The sequence below is a fragment of the Oryctolagus cuniculus genome, chromosome 4 (assembly GCF_964237555.1).
Source record: "Oryctolagus cuniculus chromosome 4, mOryCun1.1, whole genome shotgun sequence".
NCBI classification, from domain to species: domain Eukaryota; kingdom Metazoa; phylum Chordata; class Mammalia; order Lagomorpha; family Leporidae; genus Oryctolagus; species Oryctolagus cuniculus.
The window spans coordinates 148,645,984-148,660,969 of record NC_091435.1 but is presented as its reverse complement, the minus strand read 5'-3'; the positions used below and the strand labels follow the sequence as shown (position 1 = coordinate 148,660,969).

At 43.9% G+C, this 14,986-nt stretch overlaps 1 long non-coding RNA gene across 1 annotated transcript; it reads left to right on the top strand.

Moving 5' to 3' along the window:
* The first annotated feature begins 595 nt into the window (after nucleotides 1–595).
* LOC103345334 (uncharacterized) lies at nucleotides 596–14,340 on the top strand. Its single transcript, XR_515272.4, has 5 exons — nucleotides 596–852; nucleotides 5,806–5,871; nucleotides 7,378–7,518; nucleotides 12,090–12,389; nucleotides 13,806–14,340. It is a non-coding gene; the product is annotated as an uncharacterized lncRNA (long non-coding RNA).
* The last annotated feature ends 646 nt before the right edge of the window (nucleotides 14,341–14,986 follow it).

The window sequence follows — 14,986 nt, the reverse complement described above, 5'->3', positions numbered from 1 at the left end:
CCAAGTGCTTGGGCCCTGCACCTGCATGGGAGACCAGGAGAAGCACCAGGCTCCTGCCTTCGGATCAGCGTGGTATGCTGGCCACAGCGCGCCAGCCACAGCAGCCATTGGAGGGTGAACCAACGGTAAGGGAAGACCTTTCTCTCTGTCTCTCTCTCATTGTCCATTCTGCCTATCAAAAAATAAAAATAAAAATAATTAAAAAAAAAATAAAAGAAATGCCAATCATATTATTTAAGGCTGGGAATGGCTGATGCATCAAGCAAGAACACTTTGATTGCTAGGTACTGGGTCATGGGGAGATCCCCAAAGAAGAACTGCACAGCTGGGGTGGCATGGGGACAATAGCTATTTACAGCCTCATTAGGAAAACATTGCAATATCTCATTAATCATTTCAGCCTCACTGGCCCTTCCTGATTCCAAGATAATACCAGACTGGGAAAGCCCAAATTTCTCCCATTACTCATTATTATGTAAGTCTGTTTGACCCACTTACATTGGAAATTTTATTATCCCTTCCCTGGGCAGAAAATTTAATTATGCCTAAAGAAAAGGGGAAGCTTCTGACACTAACCCCATTTTCATAATAATCTGCAAGTTCCTGACTGTGGATTGTGTTTCAAGAGTAATTGCAAGGGTGTTTCAAATGACCACCCCAGTCACGATGGAGAAGGGCACAGCCCAGTCTGCAAGAAACCTTGGTGCTCTCTAAGTTTGCAAAATGTGATCCTCAGAAGTGTCACCCAAGAACACAGGCAAGTGGAACGGAGCTGTCCATCGGCGTGCATCAGTGCAGTGAAGACCCAGTTGGGAAGAGTCTGCGACTGCTGCTGACCCAGTGCTTTGCAAGGTAGGAGGTGGTCTGGAGCAGCACTTCACACATTGTCAGCTCAGTGCAGGATCTGGACTCAGCACGTCTAGGGTAGGGTCTGGGACTCCACGTTTCTAACAGGCTCCCAAGGGCTGCTGCTGCTCCTGCTGGCCCGATAACCACACTGTGTCTGGACTGGATCAGTGATTTTCAGTCATGCTTAGGGGTTCGGAACCATAGAGAGCCTGGTAATGCTATAGACTGCTGCACACCCCACCTGCAGAGTTTCAGGTTCAGTCTCCCTGTTAGGCAAAAAGAATTTGCTTCTTTGACAAGTTCCCAAGTGACGATAATGCTGTGAGTCTGGGATCAAACCATGAGATTACTGGTATAGATGAGCAAATCACACTCAGGGTCTCCTGTCCTCCAGCACACCTGTGGACACAAGAATGCTGGTCTTTTATTATGTTGGCAAGAAGCTTAGATTCCCATTTAAAAAGATAGCTTTAATGATGGCATTTCTAAGAGCCAGGGCTACCTCTCTATTCATTTGATACACCATGAATATAGTAAAGGCAATTAACATTATTCAGATCTATGGCAATTAAATCATGAATTTCACTATCTGATGGGAACTTTCACCCTTCTAAGTGCTTTCAGTCTCAGCTGGCACACAGGTAATCAGCAGCTGCCAACTTTTGCTGTCTACTCAGCTTTACCAGATTTTAACTTTCTCTCTTCTGTCTTTCTCTTTTTGCAAAAGAAAATCCCTAGGAAAAAAGCAACTGGGGCCGCGAGTAACAGCTCCTTTACTCTGTAGGAGGGGACTGACTGCAAAAAGTTCATGGACAAATGGAATTAAAAGCTGTTTATTTTGATGCAAAAAGTTTTAAAATTCACACAATTTTTTTTCAGCATATACAATTTTCACAAACATTTTTGAAGACTCCTCGTATCTTCTACTCCAAAAACAGGACCTGTCAAAATGTTCAGTGCTCAGTGAATAGTTGAAGAACAAGGGAGGAAGGAAAAGGAAGGAGGAAGAAACGTGAGGCCTCAGTGCGATGTGTGGTTTGCTACTGGCATGTTGTCAAAGGGACTAAACTGAAACCTTTCTAGAGGCAAATTTTAACTCACATTTAGTTGGGTCTTTAATCCAAATGAGGTCTTCCTAGTAACAAAAATGTGAATGATTTCTTTTTTTCAAGATTTATTTATTTATTTGAAAGTCAGAGTTACACAGAGAGAGGAGAGGGAGAGAGAGAGGGAGACAGAGAGAGAGAGAGAAAGTCTTCCATCCGCTGGTTCACTCCCCAGTTGGCTGCAATGGCCGGAGCTGTGCTGATCCAAAGTCAGGAGCCAGGAGCCTCCTCCGGGTCTCCCATGTGGGTCCAGGGTCTCAAGGACTTGGGCCAACTTTTACTGCTTTCCCAGGCCATAGTAGAAAGCTGGATGGGAAGAGGGGCAGCTGGGACTGGAACCAGCACCCATATGGAATGCCAGCACTTCAGGCCAGGGCATTAACCTGCTGCACCACAGCACCAGCCCTGAATAATTTCTTAATAATACTAATGATACCAAAATGTAAAAGCCAGTATGTTACAATATTCTTAGTCTACACAGAGTATTTGGCACCTAGATCTTTGGAGGGTGCATAACTATGGCCCTGTTCATTGAGAAACAAGAATATTATCATTCTTTGGAACAGGCCAATTTATCACAAGATCCATCTCGTCTGTACAAAGACAGGAGCTACCATGCAGAGACAAGCATGCTCTGTTCAGCCATCCAGCCAGCCAATGAAGGCCACAGCAAGCCCATTCAGCTCAGAGGGGTAGTTCCTGGTGATGAGACTCAGGTCAGCAAACATCTGCAGGTGCCTGCTGTGGGGCCAGCAACTTCTGGAAATGGGAGAGATTAAAGGAGACTCAGAAGCAGTCTACCCCTAACATAGGTTACAGTTTACTTAGAGAGATGAGTAGCTAAATAGGGGCTTTATGTTCTAACTGAGGATAGTACAAGGGTGTGGGACAGAGGCAGTAGTAACAGCAAAGTCACTCCTTGGGAGAGGCAGTAAAGACAGTGACATTCACCCTGGCTCTAAAAGAGTGTATAAAGGTGAAGCTAGCGTTGGAAGGCAGGACACCGTGCTTTGCAGGCAGAGAAGGGCATGCACAAACCTGTTGTGCTGGGCCATCTGAGAGAAAAACAAACATTGTTAAACCAGAGGAGTATGTGTGCATCTGCCCATGCCAGCTTTGAGCACCTGTCTCCGGGGTCCAGCTGAGCCACATAGCTCTTTATAGCAGTACTCATAGGTATGAGCTGAGGGCTGGAAGACCACAGCAAACACCTCATCGACAAGAGTGGCACCCAAACTTGGCATGAGAACCACATTCACTACACAACTTCAATAGCGCAAGCAACTCCTTCTCTGCCAAGAGGAGAGAGTTCTCAACTTCCCATCACAAAGGAACTGGCCAAAGTCTTCTGCTGCCGGAACCCTGGAACTCCAGATGTCAAAGTTCCTTTCATCATTCAGAATCTGCTGACCTACTTCTCTGAGTTTTATGCCAGTTCATCCCAACACGATCTGCCCTGCTCTCCTGGAACAGAACCTAGACTTTCACAGCCTATTTCAGCACGTGTCCCTGAGGCCATTTCAGAACAGAGACTGTGCCAGTAGTTTTCCATCAAGAGTTCTCTGGCTCGTGGTGTGAATGATGGGCCCACACTGGCTTCTTGGTTTGGTGACAAAACCCTGCAGCTTGCTCACTCTCACTCTCGCTCTCTCTCACTCTTGCTCACTCTCACTCTTGCTCTCTTATTTTCTTTCCATACAGCTGCCTGTACAAGAAGGCAGGTGTGGTGTACCCCATTTCTTTAAGTAGAAAGAGTACCTCCCCGAATGGATTTGAGTGAAAATTGGTTCTCCTTTTGGGGTGGAGTTTCCTACTGGAGAAAAAAAAAGTACTGGGCTTCATTTCTGTGAGTCTGGGACACCTGCTGTGAGCCAGGTCCCATCCTAGCTGCTTGGTTATGGTGGGGAGAAGAGCAGACAGACATCCTTGCCTTTCTAGACCCTGTGATGCCCCCTTGGATAGTTTTGGAGGAGTTTACACCTCCACCTTTAAACCACGCCAAGGTGACCACCATGTAGGCTACACAAAGACATGTAGAAATATGAGCAAGATACATTCCAGGAACCGGGGAAAATCATACCTGCTGTTTATGTACTTCTCAAACCTAACATAAGCACCTCATATTTTTTAAAATTTTATTTAATTTGAGAAGCAGAGAGACAGACAGAGAAAGAACTCCTATCTGCTAGGTCATTTCCCAAATGCCCCCTAGCAGCTAGCCGTGGACTAGGCTGAATCCAGGAGCTGGAAACTCAATGCAGGTTTCTATGTGGTGGCAAGAACCCAGCTATTCCATCCATCACTGCCACCTCCTACACTCTACAGTAGCAGGAAGCTGGAGTTAGCAGTCAAAGCCAGGATCAAATTCAGCCATATGGGATGCAAGCATTCTAACTACTAAGCCAAATCCCTGCTCTGTGGCATTTATTAATTTATTTCATAAATATTTATTGAGCACCTAGTATTTACTCAGCATTTGTGTTCCAGAATAGTTCCTCTGAAACAATGTATTTATCAATCTCTTGGGGATTTTTGTGTAAATGCAGATTCTGATTCATTGCTGGGCAGCAGGGAGGGAATAGGCTCGGTATTTCTGATAGGCTCCCAGATGACAAATGTTGTCCATGGACCACATTTTGACACAATCAGTTACTTTCTGGTGGAAGACCTGTACGTCAACAATTAGAAAATGGTGAGTTAACATGGAAACCCAGGGTACTGGATGAAGAAAGAGGGCCCAGAGTAGAACTGAAGATGAGAAAAATGTGGTGAGACGGGTCTCATGAACATAGAGCTCTTAGTCCAGAGGGTGTCTAAGCCGCAAGCTACCAACACACCTTATTACTCACATTCACTACTTATGGCGTACCAAGCACTGCCCAAAGGGCCCTCTAGGCTTGTCTCACTGAATTCTCTCAAGAGCTCTATCAAATAAGTACTGGGGGTAGGCAACATGATGCCCCTGAAGACACCCTGAACCCTGTAATCTGAGTATAGCAAAGGGGAATTAAACTCACAGGTGGAATTAAAGCTGCTGACCATCTGGCCTAACATTAGGGTAAGTATACTGGGTGATCCAGATATGCCCAGTGTTAATCACAAGACTGCTTAGAGTGGGAGAGAAAAGCAAAAGAATCAATGTGAGAATGATGCACCTGAGAAAGACTCAGCTCTGCTGCTGGCTTTGAAGATGGATGGGGCCATAAGCCAAGGTATTCAGGCAAGGAAAATGCAGTTTCTTTTAGAATCTCCAGAAGGAAACAAGCCCTACCAACACCTGCTTCAATCTGCTAACCTCCAGAAACCTGCAACAGTAAATTTGCATTGTTCTAAGTCACTAAGTTTGTGCTAATTGTTATAGCAGCTGAGAGGAACTCATCCTTTGAAGATGAGAAAATAGATGCACAAAGTTCTTAGCTTGCTAGGAAGTGCATAGTTTGAGGTCTAAACTCCAGACTCCTATTAATTATACTATTCTAGGTTAAAGAAATAATACTTGAAAGACTTGGTGACTAATATACAAGGACTCAGGGGATGGAGAAATTAGGACAGCACCAGTTTCCAGTCAAAGGCACTGCTGGAGAAGGAATACCAGCAGGTGGGGGATGAGAATACAGAATCAAAGGAATGATTCTGGGAGAGGCCTAAACGTATTTGGATTTAACATGCATATTCAAAGTCAAATTCTGCCAATAACCTATAACAGTTCTGCTGAGGAATAATATCCTCAAGATGACCTTCTCTAACCCCCTCATTCAAGGTCAAGGAATGCAGAGCTGGGATGCTGGGCAGTGGTGGAAAAACAACGTAGTGAGGTCTTGTCTCAGAACAGTCTTTCCATTTCAAACAGGACTTCTCTGTGGTCTCAGAATCATGGTTGGATTGGCACTTCTCACTGCCATGAACTTCCCTCAAGGTCAGTGTATAAAATAGCTGCCTATTCCTCATTCTCTTTTCTTCAATCCACAATGAAGACCTGAGAACTGTTCCTGGAAGAATTTGTTATCTCAGGCCTGATGGGGTGAAACTCCCCACCTAAGGCAGGCAGCATTGGGTACGTGGAGCTCCAGGAATCTGAGTTTCAGCACTGGTTCTGCTGCCGACTGTCTGTATGGTCCTGGGCAAGCTGTTTAACCTCTCTGAGCCCCCTTTCCCATCTGTTGGGGTTATTATGAGGATTAAATGACACACCCACGGAAAGTACCAGGCACTTAACAATTTCTTTAACTTTTCAATAAGTGCAGTAAAAAAAGACAGGGCAAACAGTTTGTTTACACTGCATCCTCACCTATTGTGAGAAGCGACCATCAGACAAGATGTTTTCACCTCTGAGACGTGGATTGGTCTGGCAGCTACTCACCCAGTACAAAGGGGATCTCTGACATCCACCATCTCACTCAACCGATTCCCCACCCCAGTCACACTCTGAGCTCTCAAGCTCCACGTGGGCTGCTTCAGTGGCAACTCCACTTACACAGGAGAGCAGGGATCCATTTCCACCACTCTCCTAGGGTCATCAACAAGCAGAACATCTGTGAGGTCCTGTCTCACACCACCCTGTACCCAATGAAAATATGCTATGGAAGATCAAATCCTTTCCTCTTTCCTAGATCATCTTCCCTCCCCTACCACTCAGGAGCTGAATGCCTCTCAGAAGGCCATGTGTTCCACTCTGCTGCTTTAAGCCAGGATCACGTGTTCAGGGGGCTCCCTGATGTCTTCAGCCAGGGCACCTCCTGTTCTTTCTCCTATCTTCTTAGAGTTTCCTCATGGAACTTATTATTATCTGAAACTATGTGGTGACTTCTGTTTATTTGAACAGTGTCTGTTTCTTCCACTCTCACATAAGCTGCCCTGTTCTGTTATGATTGTTAATTATCTTAATTCACTGCTGTAGACCTAGCATTAAAAACTGGTCTGGGCACATCACAGATGCTAAAGACATCTTTTTCCTTAAATGAATGTCAAAAAGTCTGTTTTCTAGGACTACAATACGTATTATCTATATAATTTTTGAGTTGAGTACCTCAAAATGCTATGAATCAAGCACTATTATCATCATCCCCACTCTGTGAGGAAGCTAAGTGCTCACAGCTCAGCCACTCGCCCTGAGACACACAAGCTGCCTGTGGTGAGATCTCAAAGCAAACCTGCACCTGTGCCCTCAATCCATATACTACATCCCTCTGGGGAGAGCTGAGGGGATACGTGATCAGATCAAAGGAACTTTGAGGTCATTTACAAATCTATGGTGTCATTAATTGCTATTAAAGCTCTCTGCTCAAACAAGCTTAAAAGTAGAACATCTTAGCTCTTAGGAAGTCAGTTTGTCAGCCTCTTGCTGAGCTACAGAAGTAGATGCAATTTAAGCAAGGGGTGAAGAGCAAACCCATTCTGAATGTTTTGAACTTGACCATTGCAGCCCATGTAGACTGACCTTGGAAGCGTCCATCTGGGAACCCCAGAAACATCATGCACTCCAAACAACTGTCCAAAAACCACACAGTGGATAACTGTTTGGAAAAGTGAGCTCATATGAAGAGTAGACAACGTTTATTTGAAGGTAAGAAGCAAGGGGCTGGGAGTGCACAGAGGCTCCTGGTCATGTGAGGAAGGTCACCTCAAGTCCTGGGACAGTCTGTTCAGAAGTGACACAGGTTTTCAGAAAACAAGGGAAGAATGTCGATGAAGTTCATGGCTAGACATAAACACAGAGCCACTTCACTTGCACCTACCACAGTGCTTAGTATATTCCATGTTTCAATAAATACTTGTTAATAAGTGCATGTTGGGAACCAGGTTATTTTTTATCATTTAAATACCAAAATATTTTTAAAATTATCATTATTTAAACTTGTAACCCACACATGCTTTTTAGCAGAGTTGTGGAAGAATGGTTACAAAATATCAGCTTAATATTCAGAAAATCCTAGGTCTAAGCCTGGCCCATAACATGCAGTGGGAATTTGACTTCCCTCACCTGTACACTGGAGATAACCCTTTGCGTTCCATGAGGCTGTGTGAAGCCTTGTCATGATGTCTGACTACAGATGTCAGGAAACTGGCGAAGTTTTAGCCAGGTGGCTGCATGGCCCAGCTACCTGAGCCAGGCTCCACCCCCATCCTAATGGGATTCGCTGCTCCTGCTTCCCTGCCCACCCTCAGGCAAAGTTTTAAAAGGGCCTGTTCCTGAATACGTGCTCTCTTGGCCCTTCTCTCCTTCGCTCTCCTCTCTCTAGCCTCCTCCTCTGCTCTCTTGACTCTTCTCTCTTGGTTCTGCTCTCTAGTCTCCTCCTCTCGTCTCTCTTCTACCTCCTCTCTGTCTCTCTCTCTTATAGTCTCCTTCTCTTTTTCCTTCGCCACCCCTTCACTCCGGTCTGTTGGGTGTTCCCCAATAAACCCTTTCCCTTACTCCGGTGTCTGGTGTGTTTTGCAACGGCTAACGTTAATATATAACAACAGAGAGCTTTCAATAACTTCTACTTATCTCTTCAGAAAATGATTTCACCTAGTAGTCTTAGTTTAACCTCTTCCATTAAGCCTTATTGGGGTTCTATTCAATAGCTGACTTGTCAATGTCCAAGGTTAAACATGTTGAAATCAAAAACTAAAAAACTCAGATAGAAGGGTGAGCATTGTGGTACAGTGAGCTGAGCTGCAGCTTGGCATCCACATCCCATTCTCGAGTGCCTGGTTCAAGCCACAGTTATTTCACTTCTGACCATCTTCCTGCTAATGCACATCCTGAGAAGCAGCAGGCGATGGCTCAAGTACTTGAGTCTCTGCCACTCATGTGGGAGACCTGGATGGAGTTTGGGGCTCTTGACTTTGGGCTGACTCAACCCCAGCTGTTTCAAGCACTTGGGGATTGAACCAGTGGATGGAAGAGCTCTCTCTCTCTGTTTCTGTCTCTCTCTCTCTCTAACTCTCTGTTGCTCTGCCTTTCAGATAGACAAAAACAAACAAACATTTTATAATTTTTTTTATTATACAGATAGAGTTACAGACAGTGAGAGAGAGAGAAAGGTCTTCCTTCCGTTGGTTCACTTCCCAAATGGCCACCACGGCCAGTGCTGTGCTGATCCGAAGCCAGGAGCCAGGTGCTTCTTCCTGGTCTCCCATGTGGGTGCAGGGGCCCCAGCACTTGGGCCATCCTCCACTGCCTTCCTGGGCCACAGCAGAGAGCTGGACTGGAAGAGGAGCAGCCGGGACTAGAACCCGGTGCCCATATGGGATGCCGGAGCTGCAGGCGGAGGATTAGCCATGTGAGCCACGGTGCCAGCCCCACAAATAAACATTTTAAAAATAGATATTATGATGATGGATGAATTTAATACTTTAGGATGTCAAGAGTACTATCAACAAAATTGAAATGAATACCAAACTAAGAAAAGTACTTGCAATAAATAAAATAAAGACTTAATATTTAGAGAGGTCAGTCAATATGTAAGTTATCAAAACTCTTTTTAAAATGGTAAATAATATTAGTAGAGAATTCACCAAAGAAGGAATTTAAATGGCTGAGGAAAACAGAAATTCAAAATGAGGCTTTCATATTTGTCAAATTTTGTCAATATTTGACAAATACCTAATGAAACAATGACCATTTTTTGTATAACAAATTAACAAGAGAAGGAGAGAAGAAAAAGAAGAAAGAAGAAGGATAAGAGAAAGAAAAAATTAGTGTAGAAAATATATACTTTTAATTTGGGTTTTCTATATGGCCAATAGGAGCACAATTGAAAGAATTTTCCTAAGAAATAATTTGGCAATATTATGAAGAGCATTTTAAAAAATTAAACCATTGATTCAGTAGCTATACTATAGAATCTATCCTAGGGAAAAAATGCAGGATTACATAAAATTTATGTAAAATTATGTCCATTTCAAGTTCAAAATAGGAAAAAGACAAAAAACCACAAATGTTAAATTATTACTCTGTAAGAAATTCTGTTACTACACATGCTTTTAAAAATACATGAACATTTGGCATAATGGTTAACATGCCTCTTGGAAGAGTACATGAGTTTGAGTCCTAGTTCCACTTGCAATTTCATTTTCCTGTTAATGCAGACCCAGGAAGGCAGCAGAGATGGCTCAAGTACTTAGGTCCCCACATTCATATGGGAGACCTATATTAAGTTCTGGACTACTGGCTTTGGCCTGGCCCAACCAGATATTTTGGGGAGTGAACTTGTGGATTAGAAACTCTCTCTTTCTCTCATTCTCTCTCTCTCTCTACCTTCGAATAAGTAAAATAAGTAAAAGTTCTAAAAATACACATAATATCATTGGAAATTATTTAAGCTAATTTTCAGAAAAATAGTAGGAATACAAAACAATTGTGTTTTTGGAATCTGAGATGTTTTCATGGAATTTTGTTCTGAAATTGAGTTGTGGTGATGAATGCCCAACTCTAAGTTTGCTAAAAAAAATCATTGCATTGTACACTTAACATTGGTGAATTTTATCATATGTAAATTATTTTAAAATAACTCAGAAAATAAAAAGAAATAAGAACAGAGCCCTATGGCACTCTAGTATTTAGGATTCAAACAGAGGAGGACAGGTAAGGAGGACATGGAAAGGAAGCAGGTGAGTGGAATATTTTGGAAGCTGAGTGGAGTGAGTATGTGAAGGAGGAGTTGGTCCTCTGTTGTGAAAGCTCTGGGCGTTTTCAAGAGAAAGATGAAGACAGAGCAGGGACCCTGGATCTAGCAATATGAGGTCATGTGGACTTGGATGAAGTAGTGCAGACAGGGTGAAATCAGAACTAACTGGAAAAGAGTGGGAGTTGAGACTGTAGAAGCATCAACCAGCAAGGACTTAGGAAAAACTTGGTCATGAGAGAACTGAATGTGGGGAAGTAGATAGAGGAGATGTGAAACTGTGTGCTAAACAGTGATGCAATTAAGAGCCCAAAGGAAGTCCTTGGATGGGGCGATAGAATGGGACCCAGAACATGGGGACGAGTTGGCCTTGGAAAGGAAATAAACGAGGCATACTCATTAATAGGAAGGAAAGCAGAGGTATGGAGGAGCATCAGGTACTATTCAGAGAACATTTGTTTTCTTAAAAAAAAATAAACAAAAAAGAAACAGTGTCATTTGGAAAATGGAAGACAGGAGGGTAGAGAATGTTTTAACAGTTCTAGGATGGAGGAGTTAGGACAGTGGGGACATGAACTTGCAATGGAAATAAACGCTATTCCCAGGTCCAACCAAGGGCACACTGAGGACTCAGCTGCCACATGGCAGGATCCCTCTGTGCAGTTGCTTTATCTGCTCACCTTTTACCCAGCACAAGATGGTTAGGAGTACAATTTCCACATTATACATCTTATTTCTCTGCTTTAACTGTATCCATCCTTAAATCATGGTTATGATCCAGGGACATTTTTAGTCCATTTATGACTTTAAGAAAATATTGCCAGTGTCTGATTGTGAAGGGTAGTACTTATTCAACACACACATGCAGATACAGGCATATTCACACTCACACATGCTTAGAATTAAAAACATCCCTGTATTCCTGCTTCAGTAAGGGGTCTTAGAAAACTTAAAAAGTACGGTGAGTAAGTATTGCAAGTTTTACAAATTCCTTTTTCATCTCTATGGCAATAATTGCATGTTTTTGCTCCTTTTATATTTTAATAGTATGTTGAATTTTAAATTTCTTCAATGAATCCCTCTTGATCATGTTGTATTTTTCTTCTAATACATTAGTAGGTTCTGTTTTTATCATTTTATTTTGGATTTTAAATGGTATTCCTAAAATATTTGTCTTTAGTTTTCTGTGTTTTTGTTTTCAGATTTTGATATCAAAGTAATGCTGAGTCTGTTTGAATGTCCTTTGTCTTCATGTTTTGGGACTATTTTAATGGTGTTTTGGGGAGTTATGAGCCAGGAATCACAGACAAAAACTTTACACACATACCTCATGTCATAGAGTATCAGAATTGAATTGAATTGAATGAATTGAAGGGCAATTGTAGGACACTTAGCTGATGTTCACCTGGAAATATGTTGTTGGTGGGAGAGATGCCTACACATTGTGGTAGCCATGGGTGAAGTATTCTGTATTATGCCAAGTGTGCAAAGTAAGGAAAACAGTTTGGTTTTTCCTATCTCTTAGAGTTTGAAGGTTTGTTTCACGGACAAAATCAGCCACATAAAAGAAGACATTCTCCTTGTTGTGCATCTGTCTGCAAAGCCACTCTATGGCCATGAGGCCATAATGGAAGTGATCTAGAGGAGAAAGAGAAGCTGAAACACACAGCTGGAGTTCTTGGTGACAACACTGAGCCCTAGAGTAACTGACCTTCTAATGTTCCAGTCCTGGGCTACTCATTGTATGGAAATTGAGGTGGTTCTCCAACTTCTCATGGCCGGAAGCCACTTGACTCAGGACCTCAGAAACAGCACAGCCATTCCTGTGAGTCCTCACCTGGCAGGGCTCCTCCATTCTTCCTCCCCCTCACATCTCATCTGCATGCCACTCAGCTTCTTCTCCCAGTCTCAGGCTTTTCTATCCATCCACTTCCGTCTGCCCGGGCTATGGTATCATCTCTGTCTCCTGGGCCATAGCAACAGCCTCCTGGCTGTTCTTGACCACGCTTTTGCTGCTCCATAATCCACTCTCCACAAGGAGCTACATACTGCTCCCCTGACCAAAATCCACATGTCACTTCCTATTTCACTTAGAATCAACACAAACTCTTTGCCACAGCAAATATGACACTGCGATTTGGAACCTGCCTGGCTCTCTGAGCTCCTCTCCCTCACTCTTCCCCATGTTCACAACTCCCTGCCACACAAACCTCCTTTTCTTGCCTCTGCCATAACAACCCTGCTCAGTCTCAGGTCTTTTCACTTGTTGTTCGCTCCAGTGTGGGACACAGGCATCTTAACCATCAGGCTAAATACCACCTCTCCTGTGCTCCTGTGCCATTTTTGTTCCAAGTCCCCAGTAATCTTTCCCTTCCATTTGTTCAGTTGCGTGAGGAAAAAAAAAATTCTCTTCCTTGCCTAAGATGAATCAGTCACTTACCATCAAAAGAATCCTGAATACAGTGGGTAACAGGCTTCAAAGGAAGTTCCAGATATTCAGAATGGGAAACTGGAGCTGTAGTATAGTAGGGTAAGCCCCAGCCTGTGGCACTGGCATCCCAGCTGCTCCTCTTCCGATCCAGCTCTCTGCGAATAGCCTGGGAAAAGCAATAGGAGATGGCCCAAGTGCTTGGGCCCCTCACCCATGAGGGAGACATGGAAGAAGCTGCTGGCTTCTGGCTTTGGATCAGCTCAACTCCAGTCATTGTGGCCATTTGGGGAGTGAACCAGTGGATGGAAGACCTTTCTGTCTATCTCTCCCTCTCTCTGTCTGCAACCCCACCTTTCAAAGAAATAAAATCTTAAAAAAATAGAATGGGGGACCCTGATCAGGAGTCAGTCACCTGGATTGAGACTCCATCACTCCTCCTACCAATGCCAATTGTATAGGAAACTCCCTCTGTTCTCTGGAAACAGCAGTAGCAGTTGTGGAGGTGTGATGCTCAGATTTGCCTTCAAAAAACAAACTTGCCCAAAAATCCCAAGGAAAGCAGTTAGCCCACAACCTCTAGCTGTGTGCCCTTGAGATCATAGCAGCCACTGAACCAGGGCTACAGTCTTCTACAGCAGCCCCAGACAAGCACTGAGTCCGGCAGGAGTGCTGGGCCTGGGCATTTCTGCCCAGATCAGGGTTCTCTGTTGCACTGGAGCCCCTGTTTGGCAGGTTGACTTTTTCAGGCTTGCACCACAAATCTCAGGCTCTTCCCGTGCAACTCTTTTCCTTCCACCTCTTTTTCCCCAGGTATTAGACACAAGCACAGTCTGAAGACAGTGTGATGGCAACAGCATGTGATGCTATATAGTGATATGATTGTGGGGAGCAACTCGGACTAGACTGTTACTGGAATTAAGACTTATTCTATGCATCTGCTCTCCCACAATATGGCGCTGAGAAGGGAGAAACAGCTTCTACACAGCTGCCTCCAGTTCGACCAGTAACCTGCAGGAGCTGATCCTGATTGGAGGAGAGCAGCGTACTCGGCGTGTGGGTAGCAGAGTTGGGATTGATGGAAGAGGACTATAAAGGAGGAGAGAGACAACATGCACCAGGAACATCTATCTGAAGGAACACCTGAGCAGCTCCCGAGAGAGCCAGCCAGCGGTGTGCTGCTCCCCCGCGGAAGTGGGGAAAGTGGCAGGGGGAACCGCCCTTCCACGGAGGTGGAAGGGACGGTAGCCAACCTGGGAAGAACCAGCAGCAAACCCGGGGAGGGCCGAGCAGACGAAAGAACAGCGCAGGGTCCTGTGTCGTTCGTTCCTCCACGAAGAGGGGGAGTGACATAATGGTGCCGTGACTCGGATAGGAAACCTAGGCAGGGTTTAGTGTCGTTCCTCCGCGAAGAGGGGGAGTGACATATGATCATCTCTTATCAATTCTATGTAAAGTGACAGCATGTCAGGCAACAGCTTGACAGCAACTATGGTGAGAATATTTCAACATGGACATTGACAAATACTACAAGCCAGAACTTTTTTTTCTTCCAGCATAGCCAGTTGTTAAACATTTACAACAGAACGTTCAATGGTTCCTTTTGAATATGCTCCGCTAACAATAACAGAAGTTGCCAAAGTAGCTAAAGATAGCTAAACAGAATTTTATTCAAGTTATTCACACGGAAGATATTCCAGTTGAACTGCTTGCAGTTGCTTAGATGACACCATGTTCTCCCATTCCTTCATATCTTTTCCACTGATCTAAATTCTACATTCCTCTTCTGGACAAACGTTATATTCTGTGCTTGTTTCAAGACATTGAGGCTGTTTCTCTTTCCCCACAAGATAGTTCCTTGAGGCTGGGACTTTGTCTCTCAAATTTAGTGTTCCTGAGCACTGCTCCTGGTAGAAAATCAATGCATTTTTGTGTTGAAAGAATGAAATAACTTAATGATTTACATCATTATCTTACCTTCAGCAATAGTTCTC